Genomic DNA, 20,014 nt, shown 5'->3' with positions numbered 1-20,014 from the left:
GCTTGACGAATGCGAATGGCCGTAAAACGGCGATGTAAACGCGATACGAAACGAGAGATTTCAGCCCTTTTTATTTTCGTTTTCCATTTATCTCGCGATGTTTCGCACGAAACGCATTTAAAAATAACAAAGTATACTTTAGGAGATGGAACATAAAATTCTGTTTTTCTTCGGAAAGAGAGAGAGAGAGAACTCAAAAAGTATTTCAAACTGTGACACTCCATGATAAGATGAAAACAATTTTGAAAAATAAAAATTGCTAGTTTATCGATTGTTTTGTTGAGTGAAATTAATGCGAGGATATTTTATTGTTATCAATCAATCGTCTGACGTGTTTGTCACTTTGCGACTAGAGTGTATCGAAAAAAAGTTTAGGCGTTTGATATCACCCGGGAGTATCAATTGTTTTAAGACGGGGGAAGTTCGTGTTTACCGATCCCCCGAGGTGTGCCCCTAACGCTTCGAAACTTTTGTCGCGGCCACTGTCGAAGTCGTCGCGTCTCGTCGGGAAAAAAAGGTGGCGGTCGCCTGGGACAATTCGAGTCTGGACATATTGAAGTGGAATAATATCGCACTTGATTTATTTTGGATCGCGCAAAAACAACCGCTGACAAAAGAGTCTGCGGTCATTCCGGGCGTATTTATCTTCCATATTCAATCTCTGGCGCTCATTTATCAGCTGTCAGCGTTAGAAATCCCTTTATTGAATTTCTCTTCAACTTTTCGCCGGCAATGCCAGAAATGCAATCTCGGCACAACAACGTTGAGAAATTAAAAGCGCGTGAATTATTCTCGAGATGATAATAAAACGGAGCTACAGTTTTCCTGTCAAATGCACGAATAAAATGCTAGTTGAAGTGAACTGCTAGTTTGTCTTTGTTTGGACATTGCTAAATTAGATCCTCCTCCGCGCAATGAGAAAAGACAGGGGATAAAGAGGATGATATGGAGACGATTTCGTGTCCTGAAGGGGCTTCGAAAAAGTACGAAGGAGACCTTAACGCAATGAGATTTATCGGTGAGACGCGGCGGACCATTATCACGGTTGGATCGAGTTTTCTTCTTTCGTAGGCCCGTTTTCTCCCCGAGGTCGTCCCAAGATGAGGTGTCGATGGGAAGGGAAGGACACAAGCTTTAATCCCACGGGAGAAAAGACGCCGCCGCCACTCGACAAGTGTCCCCGAACGATCTGTCTTCAAAGAAACTGCCGTGCCTCTTTTTGCTCCGTTCTTCCCTCTTTGCCAACGCGTTATTTCTTTGTGGCTTATACGACGTTAGCATCTCTTTTTATCGGCCAGTGAAAGTGCTTTTTTTCTTTACTTCTCTTGTGTATCACAATTCGAGCGTCTTGTAATTTCTAATCGGTTTTGCCGTCTTTTGTTTCGTTATATCACTTGCGATGCGATGCAATAGCTTGGCAATATATTCTTTTTCTAATGACATCAGGATAACATGAGTAACTTGAATAATTAGAAAATCTAAAAAGTACAAAAAAAAATAAAAATTTATATTGGATGAAAATTATCGTTTTTATAAAATCGCGTTTTGAAAAAAGAGAGACGCGATCTCGCATGCTTCTACGGATACGTGTTGAGAAATATGGCGTCGACAACGACGTACAATAAGGATTTTATGCGTTGTTTGTACACGTGCTTGGAGATTCCGCGGCGTCTTCGCGGCTCATCGACGGATTTATTTTCGTACGTCGAAGCCGCAGCCGCTCTTTGCGTTGTCACTGTTACATACAGTGGCACTGACGCCGAGGCAAGACTTCCTCGCGGTCGATGTGGAGAGCCCGGGGATCGGATATAGTGCCTAAATATAGGAGTGAACAAATTATGAGGCGAGTGACTAACGCTCTTAGCTGTTCTTCGACGGCCCGTAGTTTCAGCGGCTTGCGCCGTCCAAAAGAGCTAATAAATTAGAGAGGACAAAGATCCGCCTTTGTGTCGATTAGCGCACACTGCTCGTTTCGTACATGTCGTACGCGAATTGCATCGAGAAGAAAGCACTTTTGATATATCAGATATATATTGAATTTTGATGATTACATTAATAAAAATTCCATATTTTCAATACTTTATTTTGAGAGAAAGGATTAGACAAACATTAGAAAGAATGAGATCATATTTTCATAAATGATTTTCATAATTGATTATTTTATTGTCGACGTGGCATTAAATGAGTATATATGTGATGTATTTATTAAAATATTAATTAGAGACGGAATAATTTGATAATTGGCTATCCTTTGTTCTTGCTTTAAACTGAAAAAGTTAAATAAGGTAATTATTCCGAATACGTTGCGTATACTCATGGCACAAATTAATTATATTTTAACACGCATCAGAAATATGCTCATATTTTTAATTAACTCATTTATATAACGTATTTATCTTAAAAATATTCCAAGTGTTATTTCACGAGAATAATATTTTTAAATAAATAAAACATTAAACTCTGAAATGTAAATTTTTATGATAATTATATATACATTTTTTTTTAAAGAGGAATTTTTTCGTGCACACAGATCATTCGGTAGCTATTATGTCTGGTATTAAAAAGGGAGATGCGATCTGATTCTATCGGTAGCGGCGCGAATGAAGAAATCACGATGTGTCCTTCGTATCCGGACATCGGGGGATGGATTATCATGGAGAAAAACGTCCGTTCTTCTTCGTGCGTCAAAGCAGACCGGATAAACCTTACCAGCTTGCATCACCACAGACGTTAAGCTGCTTCGGGCTTGAAACGGATTTAACCGGCCACTAATGGTAATGCGACAGTGACACGTATATGTCGGCTAATAAACTCATGTTCGTCGACGTCTGGTGCGCCGTGAAATTCAATCACATCGCGACGTCAGTTGATTTCAATGCATGAGCGCGGCAAAAGCAGGATATTCGGACCAGACCATATTAAACAAAAAGCCAAATATGTCGCATTTATATCTAGGATTAATTACGTCACTTTGCCAATTTGTAAAAAAAAAGTATAATAATCCTCGAACGAGACGAAAGATTCTCTCTGGCTTTTTTAAGGAATTATATGAAATATTGGAAAAAGCTCGCGAATCTGTGGGATGTATCGAATTAGCAAAGTCTGTACAAATCCGTGTCATGATTAACGCGAGCTCTCAACTCCCGACATTCTCTTTAGTAAAAATATTAATCAAAATTGGAAAGAGATAATTTTTGAATCTCGATGATTTTTTCCCTAAATCAATGACACCGCGAATATATATAGATATCGCGTAATAAAACGATTTAAATAACCGCAAACATCCGCCGCGACGGCCGCTCGTAAAAACAGTAACACGGGATTCCACTATATGTCTCCGAGGAGAACGATCAGTGGCAGTAATTTCGAGGAATCAGTGATACACGTCTCGGCGGTTAGACATTTGCGAGGAAGCCAGAGAGTAAAGAGGGAGGGAGACTGAGATCGGAACAAGGAGAATAACGTCGTCGGTGACGAGGGACGGAGGGGAAAGAGATCGGACGGACAGCGGACGGTCGTCGAACAAAGGCGTTGCTATTTTCGTATGAACGCCGTAGAAGGTCGTCTCTCATTGAGCCAAAGATAAAAGGAGAGAGGACGGCAAGAGGAAAAGAGCTGAGCGGATAGAGGGGACATTGGTAGCGGACGATGATGACAGTATGTCTTACCTGGCGCGGATCGTCGCTCGACATCGGACAGACCGGAGCACGGAGAGTTGGATCCTTAATTCGACAAGCGACCGGATCGAAGGAGAGAACCGAGGAAGAGAGAAAGCGACGCGGCTTTGTCTTGTCGAGGGGGGCCCTAATGAGCCCCACCAGAATATGACATTCCTCGACTCGGACTCTTTCCGCTTTGCATCACGGCTCGATACCCATCAATAAAGCGGTTAATGCGCGCCATGAGTAGACTTCTTTGAAGAAGATATCGTGAAGAAAAATATAAATATTTATTGAAGAATGTGTTCATAAAAGAATAAATTAATTAAGCTTTAATTTAAGATAAATTAAATCGTAGTCAATATAGATTTTTAAATTTAAAATTTAATTGAAAAAAAATTTTTTTTAATGGATTATAATTCATTCTTTCTCTATAACATCGAAGCAATTTTATTATATACTAGTGTGCTTTTCTTTAGAATTAGATACTTTTATATCAGAATAAATCATGTATGTTTACTTGCGAATAATTGGGAATAATTTCCCTGAACGAGATAATTTCCCTTGACGTTAACTTCTCGATAGCACGTTGTATCCCTTCAGACTAAGAAGTTTGCTCGTGACTGACTCGAACTTTCCTGATTCGATCTGACCACGCGTCGTATCCGTGCGTGTACCGATAAGTTAACAGCGATTGCTGGACACGAGAATGGCGAGGGATTCGAGGATCCGGTAGCGAGAAAGAAAAGAGAGACGGGGTCGCGAGAGGGAAAGAGAGAGAGGAAACGAGGGAAAAAGGGAGAAATGAAAAAGAAGGCGGAAGAACAAAAAAGGGGAAGTACCGGCGCAGTTGCATTCATTTACTTTCCCCGCCGGCATGAGTCACACTTGAAAGGGTCTAATCTCACGCGATCGCGTCGTGTCCGGTGACCCCCGGTCGCCTTGGTCGCCTTCCCCTCGCATCTTTCCCTCCTCCTTCCCCGACGACTTGCCACCAGACGGCCCCCTTTCGTTACACGCATTTAAATGACGCTGCTTTACATTTTTCTTTCCCAATATTGTGTTTTTATTTGTCGGCTATCGTCGCCGCCGATCTCTTCCTGGCCCCGACAGCGCGCCTCATTTATTCCCGAACGTGTCACCCTGCGTTTCGCGTGTGCACTGACTTGGCGAACAATGGCGCGGGATGCATTTCTGCCTGGTGGCGTTTTTTTCACTATCGAATCTGTTATCAAATTCTCTTTCCTCGAACAACTCTGTGATTAAAGCGGAATATGACTCAACTTGCAAAGATTTTAACGTGCGATACTGACAATTTGTTGATTGTCAACAAACAAATGTATTTGATTATTATTAGTCACATTTGACAGATTAAATTTAAATAATCGAAAATAGCTGAAAGCGAGACTTTATCATTTATTATCTTTCAATATTGTATGCATGAATTTTAGAAAAAAACAAAAAATTGAAATTTTAATATTTTCAGTTTATTTTCTTGAAAAATTATTTATGCAAGCATCAGCAACCATTATTTTGGTATGCGTATATCGCATAAATAAAAGCTCCACGAATGGACTGAATCATACTTTATTAGATGCATTCCGAACGTGGCATAAATTGCCCAGGAGTTTCCCCGATCCTGTTTGTAACTTTGTTTACGATCAGGCAATATCGCTTCACCCCGGGCTCTTTACGCACCGGCGGCCGGTGTGCGTGTGCTCGGGTCTATCCATTCGCCAGAGATACCTATCTCTCGGTACGAAGTGCTGAACGGAAGTTACGTAATTAATGCTTTTTACCATGTTTTTTTTTATTTTCGAAACTATCCCTTCGTCGACCACCCTCGCGCTGGCAGACGACGATCCAGGTGAATCGTCGATATCCGTAACCATCGACCTGTTTCTTGGATCGCGCCGATTTCACGGTAGTAGATTGTTCGGCCGATAGCAGAAATTATTCGCCTTGCTAAATATCGTAACGTAGTATATAACGCGAAAAAGAAATTGGATTTTACTACCTTTTGCGGATGATCTTTTTTATTAATTATATAAAGGTTTTTATAAAACATTTAATAAAATTGTTATAGAAAATTTTTAGTAGAAATTAATAAGAATATCAAATATAACAAAATAAAATTATAAAATTATATTATTCGATCGATAAAATATTGGTAATACATTTAGATATAGGTAACTTAATATATATTTATGAGAGAAAAATATAAAAAAAAAAATTATCGTAACATTCTCGAAATAATTTTCTCAAAATTGTTTTCGGATCGATCATACAAATTACGTTTCGCAGCACATATGCACTGTTATTAGGATTCGCGTGCCTCTCTTTTATTTTTCCCCTGTTTCGGACGATTGATTGCTCTATTAAATTGTTTCTTTTCCTGTGTTCCAGGTAAGAAGCGAATACCGGTGTGCGCTCGAACGTATAACGAAGTGAAACGCAGGACGACCCGATGCGATTGTTATTTGATGCTATGGGAAAAGGTAATCGCGTATAATTGTATAGGTTTGATCGCAAAAAAATAATTGATCGATCGTTTACAGCTACCTCGTATTATATAGCTGTCTCGCAACTCGACACGATTTCCGATTGAATCTAATCCGCAGATTTCAGTCGTAAAAAGTGAAGCTTAGACTCTGACATTCGCTAGCGGTTTTGCAAAATTATTCATCTCAGGTCTACATTGTATTGCGATGATCTCGCAAGTACTTTTCCGATCGATTCAATCTTCGATAAGGTGTATATTTAAAATTTTATAACCAATAAAGTAGAGAGAAGCTTTTTGTGCCGAGTTATTAAAATTTTATTCCGGTTGGATATATCTCGGCAAAACATCTATTAATACTAATTCCGAGTATCTAACATCGATCAATGCTGCGTACGCGAGATATCGATGAACGGCCGCGGTTTGAGCCAGAGCTGCGAGTTACATCACTCTGATACAGTGCAATTGCGACAGTAATGTAATATCGTGGTTACGATGGTAATAGTAATAGTAGTAGTAGTAGTAGTAGTAGTAGTTGTAATAACGATGGCAATGGCGATAGTGGCGGTGGCGGTGGAGCAGTGGTGGCATTGAGAGCGTGCCGAGCGTGCGGGGTATGTACCAGGGGTACGTTTCCTGTTCATTTTAATTGGGTTATTAACGGGTGCGAGTGTTTCCTGCCTCCTGTGACAAACACGGGGCCCTCTTTTGCAGCTGCCACCTCGTCAACGCCGCCCGTGCCGCTGCCGGAAACCAATCTGTTCCGTTTGTCTTTCGCGCTGGCGAGGACATAAATATGCATCGTGCTACTTAAAATTGCGCCGAAAAAAAAAGTTGTCGCTGCTAAAAGAGAGAAGAGAATTTGTCGGTGTTCTCGGGGCAAAGCTAGAGAGAAAAAGAAAATTTCAAGAGCGACGGCATGTTAACGGACGGCAGCTTTTGCAAAATTTATTAAGCGCCATTGCATCGGTAATCCATACTTCGTGTAACAGTGCTCATTATTGGGTGAGTAGCCACGATATCGTATTACCAGCATTAATACGCTTAATGCTGGTCGCTGTCGAATGTTAATGGGACGATAGGAAGGGATTAATTCATACTGTTTGCAGATACGCCGTACATAATTAACACATTGCACATCTCAACATACATAATTTCAATTAACTTCCATGAAGCGTGTATTGATTGTATTAACATATCAATCAATTGTCATTATATTACAATAGATTTGGCTAAAGGCGGTTTTCGGAATAACGATGAGGTAAATATCAGGCTGTGCGTGTGTGCGTGTGTGTGTGCGGAGGTCGATTTAATAATCTCTCCAAGATGTCTCTGCTACATTTATTTACGAGAAATCGTGAAAAGATAAAAAAAAGAGTACAGTAAAGACGCACTCAATAGTGACTGTCACAAATGCATTATTGGAAGAGTGGATTTTTGTTTTTGCCTTTCCGTCACTATGGTGACAACGGTAGTAGTTGTCATATTTCGTGCAACTGACGGGTCATTCGACTGGAAACTCGCGCACCGACGTTTAACCGAAGTCTTAAGGGGCACATGGATAAGCGGGCTGCATAGCGCGTTGCATAGCCGCGTATGCACCGCGAACGATGCATATTCATGAAACGACGTGCATATTTACGAGCGGCTGTTCTGCGGGATTCACGGTACACTTTACAACGCTTTCGGGAAAGGGTGGGGAGGCACACAATTATCACCGTGCGAAAAAGAAAGCCGAAGATATCGCACTGATATAGAGTGTTTTTCAGCGAGTGACACAGAGGACACAGTGCAACACAGTGAATCATTTCATCCTTGTTTACATTCGACAAGGATAAAGTGATACACTGTATCGCTTGCTGAAAAACGCCCATAATTGCCGGTCAAGATTGAGACACGAGGTACATTCTATTATATTCTTTTTTTTTAACTTTTCCGTTCGTTCGATCACACAAGATTTTTTTGCAATTCTATTGTAGACTAATTGCAAATATATGAAAAATTATTAAAGATCTCTTATTAGTGAATTTCAACATTGACTGCAAGATCTTTGACTAGTTTAAAAATAACATTTACTTTTTGACGCTTTAAAATAAAACTCTTTTGTATGGAAAAAAAAATTATATTTTTACAAGATCTCAAGATATATTTTTTTTGTAATCACATATAAATTTCTATATTGATTATAATACAATTGCTGCATATTTTTACTGTTATAAAAAATTACATATATTTATGCTTACACTTTATTATGTTATAAATTAATTTGCCATATTAAAATTGTAATTATTAATTTGGAAAATTGGCGCGAATCAGAAAGGATAGCGTAGATAATGCGAAACGACGCAGTATTTGATAATTACAAGTAATGCAAAGAATCGTAGCGTAGCAACGTTAAAGGATCAAAAATTAAATTTCTCGTTATCGCACTTGGATATACAATTAAGCGCGTCGGTATAAAAATTGCTGTGATTTTCGCCGGAGCTCTCTTTTTCTCTTTTTCTTCTTTTCATTTATTTCGCCGCGTCACCGGTCGAGTCTCGCGAAATTTAGGTCAATTAAAATGCGTTTACCCGTGGATTTGCCGACACACAGTAACACGTGCGCGCGGAATCATTACGATGCATGGACGTCAGAGAAAATGGTGTAAAAAAAAGAGCGCGGGAGGAAGGGAGGAAAGTACAAACAAGTCGTCCGGTGAAACGATGTTATTAAAAGTGGCTAATTGCCCCGCTTTATTATTGCCGGGTACAGCTGGATGGGCGAGAGAGGCTGTTTTTCATTCGCTGGAGTTAATTAATGATCCACGCAGGGAAAAAAAGAACTTACGAGGCACTCGTTAAAACGCTTTATCGCTATGGATGCTTGCGGAGCAAACGCTGTCGAGTGTTCGCTCCGAGTATTATCCTCGGATGCACATCAATGCAAACTACATAACAGGGAATCTATGGAAACTTACGTAACATTTCTCATCGTATTATTCCGTTTGGATGCTCTTTCGGTTTACGTTCATATTTAAAATATGATAGCTTTATAGATATTTTACTGCTACACTTTTAAATTTCACTTCTTCCTTTCGCCGAAATTTTTTATCTCTACGTGTATTTATAAAATACAAAGAACAATTATACGGGGTGTCAGGGCAATCTCTTCCTAAAAAAAAGCTCTTACAGCTTACCTCGAGAGCTTTTCAAAACACTATAATAAAGTATTTTTTCATCGAGTACTTTTCGAGTTATGAAGCTTGAAATAATTTTTTAATTTTTACATAAACCATAAAACATCTAGTAAAATAATAATAGTAAAATTGGTGTAAAGAAAACACATAATTGTTTCGAAAAAAATATGTAATTGTTAATTGCAAATTATATATTTTTTCTTCGAAACAATTATGTGTTTTCTCTACACCAATTGATTCCTCTCATTATTTTGTACATAAAAAAGTATTAAGGTAAGATACTCGAAAAATAAATATTTTACTAGATATTTTATGGTTTACGTAAAATTAAAAAATTACTTCAAACCTCATAACTCGAAAAGTACTCGATGAAAAAATACTTTATTACAGTGTTTTGAAAAGCTCTTGAGGTAAGTTGTTTTTGTTGGGAAGAGATTGCCCTGACACCTTGTATACGTGTAAAATATTTAGGATCGTATTAAAATATATGTATCTAGAGTAGTCTATCCGAGCTCGAGCTTATAGATGATCTAAAATGAACTTTATTCTCTCGTAGATGATATCGCGCGCTTGTTAAACAAAATATTCCCCTATTCGGCGCACGATTACCTTCAAGATTGCCCCGTCGGGCTCGGTGAAACTGAAAAAGCAATCTCTCACGCATAATAGTTCGCACATGCGAGCCCTCTTGAAATTTGCAAACACGTAACGATGTAAAAGCGGCTCGGCGTTGCATGCAAGCGCCTGTTACGTGCAACACGGGTCGCTCGATAAGGGAGCACGACCCGTTATCATCGATCATCGTTAACTCGCTAACAATTAGCCCCGCCTGGCATGATCGTACGTCTTGCCGTGATATCCTCGTAATTCTCGCGATGATTACCTTTAAATGCTTAATTTCAATATTCTTACGCAATACTTGGGCGAATTAACTATCCACTCATCCTTTGTGGTTGCACGGAAACAAAACGATTATAGCGTTTCCATTATTGTGTTTCTCGCCGTGTCTTTTCATTACGTAATACCTCGATTCGAATAATCGCTAGTTGTCTGAGATCTTTGTATCTTCGCTGCTTGAGAGAATATCGAGACGTGTAGTTTCTTCCACACACGTTTAATAATTTTTTCTTCCAATTCACACGAAATTATATGGCAATAATTGTATGCGAGAGGATATAATAACAATTTGTACGGATGTAATGGGAAGTTATATTTCGCACAATTATTAATTTATTATACTTGGGCACGCACGTATGAATTATGAATGAAAGTGTGCGATAATAAAAAAATATGTACATATGAAAAAAGAATAAGTCGACAGTACATGTGACATCTCAATGATTATGCAAATTTGTCGGTTCTTTCATTAAATGAATGACGAGTGTCCTAATCGTATAAACGTATCGAATCGATGCTTGTAATCCGGAGCACATAAATTTACAATAGCACGCTCGCAGACTGCGAGACGTGCTAACACATGCAACGTGATGTCATGCATCGTCTCCGCTTATTTGCGGTAGACACGTAATTGCTAGGCATTCAAGGCCAGCTTGACTGTTACTTTGCGCGATTTTTAAGAGAATCATGCTTGACAAATTGTCATTATACGCCACCTGTTCTAGTCCGTCGTTGTTCTTCGTTTTATATTTGAGGAAAATTACGACTCATGACGTACATTTCTTATCTTACACGGAACAAATTCGTAATTAAAGTAATACACACGCACATACACACGCTTAGTCGTGCGCCGCGAAAATTAATTTCTCTTCAAAGAAAAGCCGGGAAAAACATCATGACGCGATACTATGTATTTTGAATACCGCTCGTGATGTGCGACTTGTAAGCTCGTAAAGCCTTCGCAAATTACGTTTCAGTTAGAAATATATGCGCGTCTGGACTGATAAAAACACGAGGTAAAATTGAACATTCCGTTGATTACCGCTCTTGAGGAATGTACGGGCGAAGTGATGCGAGCGCAGAGTTATAATCGCGAGAGCAAGTTAGAAGTGCGGTTGCTAAAATATGCAGATCGCAAAATGCTTTATACAGACGGTGCGGTGGAGTATAACGGATAGCCGGTGCGCCATATTCGAGAGATGTTGCGTCCGTTAATCGCGCTCTCGTGAATTAATTAGAGTGGTGCTGTATGGAAGATGTATCGACAGTGGCTATCGTGCAATTTATCCCCTTCTTACTAATCATCTCCGTCACACATTCACGCCGATACTCGCGTCCTGCCATCGGTTCACAGTCTCGGACATGGATCCCACAATTAAATATGATTGCGGGTATATCGGAGCAGGTAGCTCACATGTTGCAATATTTTGCAAAGTCGTTCAGAAAGATAATACTGTATAGAATAATAAATATCGATGATGCTAATTTTTAATGATTATTAATTATAATTATTTAATTATTTGATAATCATACAACACTTTTATTCGGAGAATGACAGATGATGCATCTGTCTCGATTATCTAAATTATTTTTAAGTTTTAAGTGTATTCATTTTCTTCCTATTTAATGTGTATTAATTTTCTTCCTATTTAATTGGTTTTTAAAGAACTTAATTTTTTCTCCCTTTTTTTAAACAGTACTTTAAAATACCTGCGCAGATCCTACGTATAATATATCTACGGTATCTCATCCGATGAGCAATTCAATCCTGTTTATTAAATGAGTTAAATTGGCAGCGTGATGTGCATAGATTGTGAATCGCAGTTAGTTTGCGCTTAATGGAAAATTCGTTTTATGTTACGCCGGTACTAGTTATGATACGGCCGATTCCGATAAGCGACTCACTGCGGAACGGGTTTTCATTCGACGTTTGCGTGTGCGTTTGCGATTATGCGTGTCTGTACGAAGCCGTGCGCGCATGCGTGCCGCGTATACACGTGTCTGTATGCGTGTATATGCATAAGGGTGCTACTAGTTTATCACGGCGTTTAATTTATCGGCGAGCGCGTTATCGGGCACCGCGAGCAACAATTTGCCGGCGCGTCGTTCTGCTGTTAATCGAAATGTAATCGTGGACAACAGTAATCGAGAGACGCGAAACTTGGCGAGGAGGACGGGTGGTTTCGTCCCACGCTAAAATTACGGGATGTTTCATTAACGTACCTAGCGCCCACGCGGTAATTAGAATTATTTTTGTACACGCGTGGTGTTTGTAGGATATCGCGATATCGTTGAAACCCGTTCTCGATGAGATTTCCGAGTTACACTCGGAAACGGATATATGATGCTACACGCGGTAATTATGGCAGCTGTAACACGGTTCTGTTACTAAAATAGATTATCGATAATTAATGTGCTTCTCTTCTTCCATTTATCCTGATTATGTCGCATCTATGGAGAAGATTAAACATTTCTAATCGAGGAATTCAAGATTGCATTTTTCGCGAACGTATACATTTCAAAATGAGATAAATTGATAATTAATTAAAAAATTGGTTTCAGTCTTATTAATATTTTTTACAGTTTTATGAGATTTTAAATATCTATCTATAATAAAACGTGTTTTGCGAGAGTTTTGAATCTTATCGAGTTTTACGTAAATAGTTGTCACAATCGGGGACATGATCGAAGCGAGATCCGAGAAAAGTAGGACGGCGATAAAAAGTCCGGAGGGTCTTCATCTCCCTCCTCCGCATATTGCCTCATTACGGCGTCATAACGCAGAAACCATAATGCACCGTCGGCAAATGAGCGGTTAACCCCGATTTAGCGGGCGCTTGCGCGGCTGCCTAGCGCTAAATAATAAATCAATAATGCAAGCTAATAATACGCGGAGTCATGGGATTTACCGGGACGTACAGATGGTGATCCTCCGACTCGGGACCGAGAGAGAAAGAGGGAGAGATGCGAAGGGGGGAGGAATCGGAGGAGAGGCACGTCGACTCCTCGCATTCGCCATATGCTGCTGTTGCCGCTGCTGCTACCTGCCTTCGATAATAATTATACCCCCGCTTCTCGTAACCCCTATAAGCCGCCATCTACCCCTCACGACTACAGACGTAAATTATGTTGCGCTGGCGAAGCGTCTCGGGAGAGCATCCGCCTCGCGAATAAGCTCGCTGATCATTATACGAAATTAGCGAAGTGCGATTCTGTGCCATTTCAGCTCTGTTGCCTGCTTTGGGAAGTAATTTGCGAGATGATTCCAATGCGTTCTTATCAAAGCGAAGCGTGACACCAGTTTACGTTTATCTGTTGAATTACTGTAAACTTACAAAGTCAGATTATTCAATTCGCAAAATCAAAGATAATAAGAAAGATATATATATATTTTCTATTATAGTTTTTGATTTATTTATTAGTGTGTAATAATTATATTATATTATAGTAACAATTTGATAATATTTTTAATGCTCTATAAATTTGATTATAATATATAATTTTACACATCTACACCAAATATATGAATATATGAATATATGAAATTTGTCTAGTCAATTTAGATTTTGATCTGGATGCGCTTAATAACAAAAATATAATAATTCGATGTAATTATTTCCTATGATTGCTAACTAAAGTAAGAGAAACTTTTTTTTTATTTCGGTTATATAATTATATTCGCTCCTTTATGTTCGTCAGCATGCTCATCCTCTCACGTATTTAATGCATCGCTACAGCATCCCTGGAGAGCGATGTTTTACAGACAAAAGCTCGTTGGTCGTTACGTGAAATTAGTGAAGTGTGATGCCTCGCGATTATCTACTTTGCTCTCGTTGTTCCATTCAGGTTCATTGACGATTGATTATCGCAAATACTGTTCAAGTATAGCAAACATGCAATCGCAAGTAACGTCGATATTTTTTACTCGCACGAAACTTTGTAATAGATTCTCATACGATAATTTAATGATTCTCAGAAACAATGTTTTACGTAAGATCGCAGCTATATTTTTTGCATATCGTAAGAAATGTTTTATAATTAAATTTATTACTTATTATTGTCCTTTTTCAGTCAACAGTCAAAAATAATTAGAGTTTTTGTATTTCTTTATGCAAGTCCTTTACACGCACGTGTAAATTACAGATCCTTATCCGTCATGTAACATGCGCAAGAAGGGCTTAATTTGCATCACTTTCGTAAAATCGGCAGTAACTGGCTAATTAACTGGCATAATGTTAGGTTCAAATCTTGTAATTATCCTTTATCTCTTTCGCCTTTCGCCTTTCGTCGTGAGAACAATCGGCAGGCTCTGTGAAATGATAAATTTTCGGTAAACAATTTATTTTCAATAAATAATTAATACTTAAAAACAGCCATATGTACAATATATATCTGACAGAGAGTATTGTTTGCGTGGAACACAAAGAGTATAGAATACATCAAATTATGTCAAGTGGATGCACTGCATCTTGTTGCGGCGTACTCTGGTGCGTATTGGCATATTTTGGCATGCTGCGGTTAACATACGAGTCGATTTGTCAACGGTTAATTTACGCGTGTACGCATAAAGGGAGAAGGGGATCGTAGCGATGATATAATTTGGCCGTTATAGCGAGATAGAATTTCACAAACTGAACGCGACATCTCGCTCATTGGATATTCCCGCATCGGTGCGTCTCCTTGCACATTAGTTAAAGCGATTTCGTAGTCATTTGTCGGCGTTGCCCGCGAGCATACGATGGTTTCGCATCTCGAACGATTGATAAGCTCCTTGTGGAACAACAGAGTTGCCGCGATCTAGAGACGGTGCGCGAGACCACCTGGGACCATGGTCGTAAAGTTGGCAGTAAGCCTTGTTTATTGGCTACGGGACCGGGGAAAGATCTCTTTTATTTGAGGAATGAGTTTTGAGAAAGTGAGGGAAATTTCATTTACTCGTGAATAAATAATGGGCGCGCGTGCGGCGTCTTCGAATCCCTATCGGCGTTTGCGGTGGCGGGCGTCTTAAATAATTTTTCCACGGAATAAAACGCTCCACCGTTGCGATAAATAAGTTTACTGCGACGGGACAATTTTGCGGGGGAGCGAAGGGGGGGCGCTCTACCGGCGCGATAACTTTCCCCGTACGTCTTCGGTATAGATATCAGACGTACACAATTGCGCGAGAGGTAACTTTGTGGCATAGCTTTGCGACAGATTGTATGGCATCTGTCTATAGTTAAAAGGGTACTTGATCGTGCGCGCTAAAATGATCGACGCGCATGAATTTTGTAACTCGTTGCAATCGCTCGGCGGTGACGTGCAGTCTGAAAAGACAAACACAAAGTTCGCGCGTCTGTCTATAAATCTTGGTGAACTGTTACGCGAACTCGGTCGTCTGAAGAGTCGCAATCGCGCAATTGCTGAGCTGCAATTTGCGGCTATAGTCGATTGGGTTGCGCGATCGATCGTTCGGACGTCTATGTCCTCGTTCGCGCTTTGACGGCGCCGCGTGACCATTTATAAAATTACATTTTCAATACACAATCGCGAATGTTGTCGGTTAATTGAATGGATTTATTTGAAGGGCAACCAATGCGAAACACTCCTCAAATATTTATTTAGAAATTAAAATGTTATCGACGCGAGCTTTTAATTTATTTGTATAAAAGCTTTTAGTTTATTTATATAAATATTTCGTGATAAATCATCATAAAATCAAGTAAAAAATAGTACGTTTTCGAATCATCTCCGATCGCATTTCGATTGTGTCTCACAAATCTTCTACTATCTTTCATATTCGGTGTGTATGAAAGATTAATAGTAGAATTTTTTCAAGTTCAATAACCGCAGTAATGAATGCATATGACTGTACGGATTTCTTTTACATATATACAGCCACAATAATCACTCAAAAGTCGTTTTGTCGTTGAAATTTGCTGCGTTGTCGTGATAACCTTATCTGTGTATATATTATTACGGTTGCTACACACATATGTACATTGACAAAACTTTATTGTAAATGGCTTTGCGAAGCTACTATACCGAGCAAAGAAAATATATGGCATTAAGAAAATATATGGCACTTTTAATCATTAGTGCAACAGATATTTCGCATAATAATTACGTACATTACTTTACAGAAAAAGAATAAGAGAAGGAGAGAAGGAGATATAAAAAAGTAGGCTTTACATTTAAATTTTTATATTTAAAGTTCGCTTTCTATTTCAATCGGTCGTCGAATATCAATTACGTTCAGCGAAATTTGCGTATCGATTACTTAATTCTCTTTTACGAGTAATCAAGTAAGCCGTAGCGTAATCGATTTTCATACGTGTGTTTCTTGTTTAAATAAAATATTAGAAATTGTAGGTTGGATACATCTTTACGCCACATAATTACATGTGTAAAATAAACTTGTTACCGCAAAAAGAGCAATAGGTCGCGTAGCCGTTCGTTTGAATAAATAATGATTGGAGATCATCATCTTACGTCGACATAGGCATGAATGGCTGCAAATGTGCCGTTGGACAAACATACGTACTCACGTAACGGAAACCGTGCTTATTTATACGTTGCACTCGGTGAAAGCAACAATTTGGGGGGCTCGTTCGCATCCGGAATCGCGGAATTTCGGGCGATTCGCGGCGATTTCGACGCGCCCGCGACCGCTTTCGTATTCCGCGCACAAGACGATTATCCGGTCGTGCAATTTATGCCGGCAAATGACTGCAATCTGCGCTCGATCCAACTTGTGAAACAATTCTCTCCTTTTCTCCTCTTCGACCTCGACTTTCGAATCTCTTATCCCTTCGTATTCCCTTCTTCGTTCGGTTCACTCGCATGCAGAAAAGTGCAAAACACCCGGAGGAAACGAGCGATTCGTGATCGGACGCCGTTAACGTTTCACTTTTCGTGGTCGAAAATTATTCGCTCCCCCAGCTATGTACCATATAAGCCTGTACATTCTTCCGATAATATCATATCGCCGGTTTGCCTGCGGATAAAGATTGTTTTTCGAAGCGTAAAGAACACCGTCACAAATAGATCATTGATAAACAGTTCGAGGATACGATAATACAGCAGATATGATAATAGCCCCAACAGAATGGCATTGAACGATGCGAAAAAGAATCGCGTTGGGACGATATAATCTCGACGAGTTGCGATATCAATTCTCGAGAAACGGAAATTGTCAAAGAGAATTTACATGCTCCTTTAAAAAAAATTTATTATTTTAGTATAGTAAAAATAATAAGGTTTTTCTCACGAAAGACTGATATTTCTTTTCTGGAAATTATTATATTTCCAATATTACGAATAATTCGCGCGCTTAAAAATAATTTTACAGATGAATTTTTGATACTTGGAGGGACAAAGATTTATACGGCATTGTTACAAAAGCGAATTTTTATAATCGAAGAAGCTTCGAAGGATTGGAAGGTCGACGAAACGAGATTAATCGAGTATTTATCAGCGATACCGCATTTGGCGCGTTAAATTCCCTGGCGCTTTTATTATTCGAAATGGAAGGGGCATTTAAATCTCGATGCCAGCGTTACCAATGTCATTAAGGTACATCGTTTAATATCCTATAATTATTTAGGCCGTATAACGTATTACACATGCGTCGTACGCGCATCACGGTCTCGTATCGCATTTCAGCGGAATTTAATGAACGTTACGATCGATCGAGCGCCAACGTTGTTGCGATCGTAGTCGCGATTTCGGCGGAGAGCAAAACGCTGCTGCCGAGCATGCATGAACGATGTTGCGAATCGATTATCGATTTCGGCTACGGCAGTAACGCAGAACACCACTCGGCACCCCGACGATCTTGCGAATTGATTATTGATTTCAATGCCGTAGCACAGAACATCACGCCGGGTAACGCAGCACGAACAGCGTTACGGATCGGTTATTGATTTTGATCGCAGTCGCATGATTCGGTCTAAAACGCGAGCATGCTGATTAATTGCTTCTCTCTCTCTCTCTCCTTCTCTCTTTCTCCGACACACACTGACGCACACACGAGGCCGCTGATAAAGCGACGCGAAATATAATTACTCAGCTTAACGTGTTATAAGTGCGGATGATGGAACTGAATTAATTTGAAATCGTTTCTCTCGTTTCGCCGCGATTAATATTAATATTGTGCTTTTGCGCACATTATATTTGCGACCGCTTTGTACGCGGTCCATTATTCGCAATAATTAATATCCATTTTTCTCGATGCGATTATTAAAAACAAACATTTCATCGATTGTGCTTTCAAACATGTGCGGAATGAGCCGGTCGAATGAAGCTGCATCGTATTCTTGAATTATGCAATAATTCTTATGTTAATAGGATCGGTATAATTTAACATCCGATACATCTCTTTTTCGCGAAATATATTCAGCTATTCGAGTCGAGCGACGTACATGGTTTTTCCGTTTTTTACATCGTTACAGCGACGAGCCCGAAGCATCGCGACGCTTATCGGGACGATTTAAATTTTCACGTCATATTCGACGACGCGGACACAGGTACGCAGGTACGCAATCACGCACTCGCGCAAAAGCCCGGTAACGAAGTACGCAGGTACATCGCCGGCGAACGTTGCGCGCGATAGTTTCATTTTATAGTTAATCGCTCTTTATCGAGCCAGTCGGCCGCAGTTTCCGCGTAAATTATCGCCGTCATAAATTTATCCCCCCGGATCGGTAATTATCGGGCCGAGCCATCCGTCGGAACGGGCGCGAATTACGAGCCAATTCCACAATTGGCGTTTCGCTCTATATATCTCTATCTATATCGCGCGCGGCGGATTATTGTTACCGGGGGGCGACTTCTCGACGATTTACTGCACGGTGACCTTCGTTTGAGCCGCGCGCAGCACGCGACGATTAACAATTTCGGGCGTTTCGCGAATTTCCTATTACGCCGTCACGCTTATCCGCCGCGCGGATGATACGCAATTGCGGTAACTGCGAGTTGCCCGATAATAGCTGCGCGGCGGATTGAATCGCGTGGAACATGGCTGCATTGTTAACGCGAATTATAATTGCAGCGGGTCTCGTTGCATTTTCAATACTCCCCCCCCCTCTCTCTCTCTCTCTCTCTCTTGATTTTCGGCGTGATGCGTCCTCTTGTGCATTTAATAGCGCAAATGCGGGCTACGAGGAGCGTGTTAAAATCTCGATAATAATTAATGTTGCGATCAAATGTTTCGAATGCAACGTAATTATGCGAGATTAACGCGATACGTTATAAGTTTGCTTTATAAATACTCTCGAAATGCATCAAGTTTGCTGGTTTTTATTAATTTATCAAGTACAACAGGCTATGTTTGTTGTTGCGCACCGTTTCTGTATATTTATTAAAAACGAAAAATATATTTTCTTCCTTTGTACACGCACCCACCACCGTTATATTTATCCAAGAATTGTATTACGGAATCGTTGACAAAGGGATAGACGCGATAAACGGGTAAATAAAGATTGCACTTGCAATTTTCATGATCAATGTCGAAATTGATATGTATCTGCGCGTGTCTAACGGGTGAACACAATTAAGCGTGCGTGCAGGTTACCGCGGGCGATTGCATTTCGCTCACGCGAAAGGTAAAATAAATGCTCATAGATTATAGATAAGTACAGTCCAGGCGCCAACATCATTTTCAGCTTTGAAAAGTATAATCGTGTCGAGGGAACTTAACGTCAAGTTCAACAGTACTGTTGAAGTTATGCCTCTCTTATCAGCTATAAATATAACACTATTTGTTTATCGAAGAAAGATAAGATTAAAAAAAGGGAAACT

At 39.8% G+C, this 20,014-nt stretch overlaps 1 protein-coding gene across 5 annotated transcripts in view; it reads left to right on the top strand.

Annotated features, from left to right (window-relative positions):
- The window catches only part of LOC145964169 (uncharacterized), a 199,722-nt gene that overhangs the window by 107,421 nt on the left and 72,287 nt on the right, over window positions 1–20,014 (top strand). The window contains exon 1 of one of the 5 annotated variants that reach the window (XM_083086630.1): window positions 6,074–6,157. The exons of the other annotated variants lie outside the window; for them this stretch is intronic. The gene's annotated coding sequence lies outside the window, so the exon portion shown is untranslated. Of the gene's footprint in view, window positions 1–6,073; window positions 6,158–20,014 lie in introns of those variants that run through there. 5 annotated transcript variants of the gene reach the window in all.

Source organism: Camponotus vicinus, unplaced genomic scaffold (assembly GCF_025532165.1).
Source record: "Camponotus vicinus isolate PSW18456_S1 unplaced genomic scaffold, iyCamVici1.0 SCAF_13, whole genome shotgun sequence".
NCBI classification, from domain to species: Eukaryota; Metazoa; Arthropoda; class Insecta; order Hymenoptera; family Formicidae; genus Camponotus; species Camponotus vicinus.
Note: the sequence above shows the minus strand (reverse complement) of the source record. Positions and strands in the feature narration are given on the sequence as shown.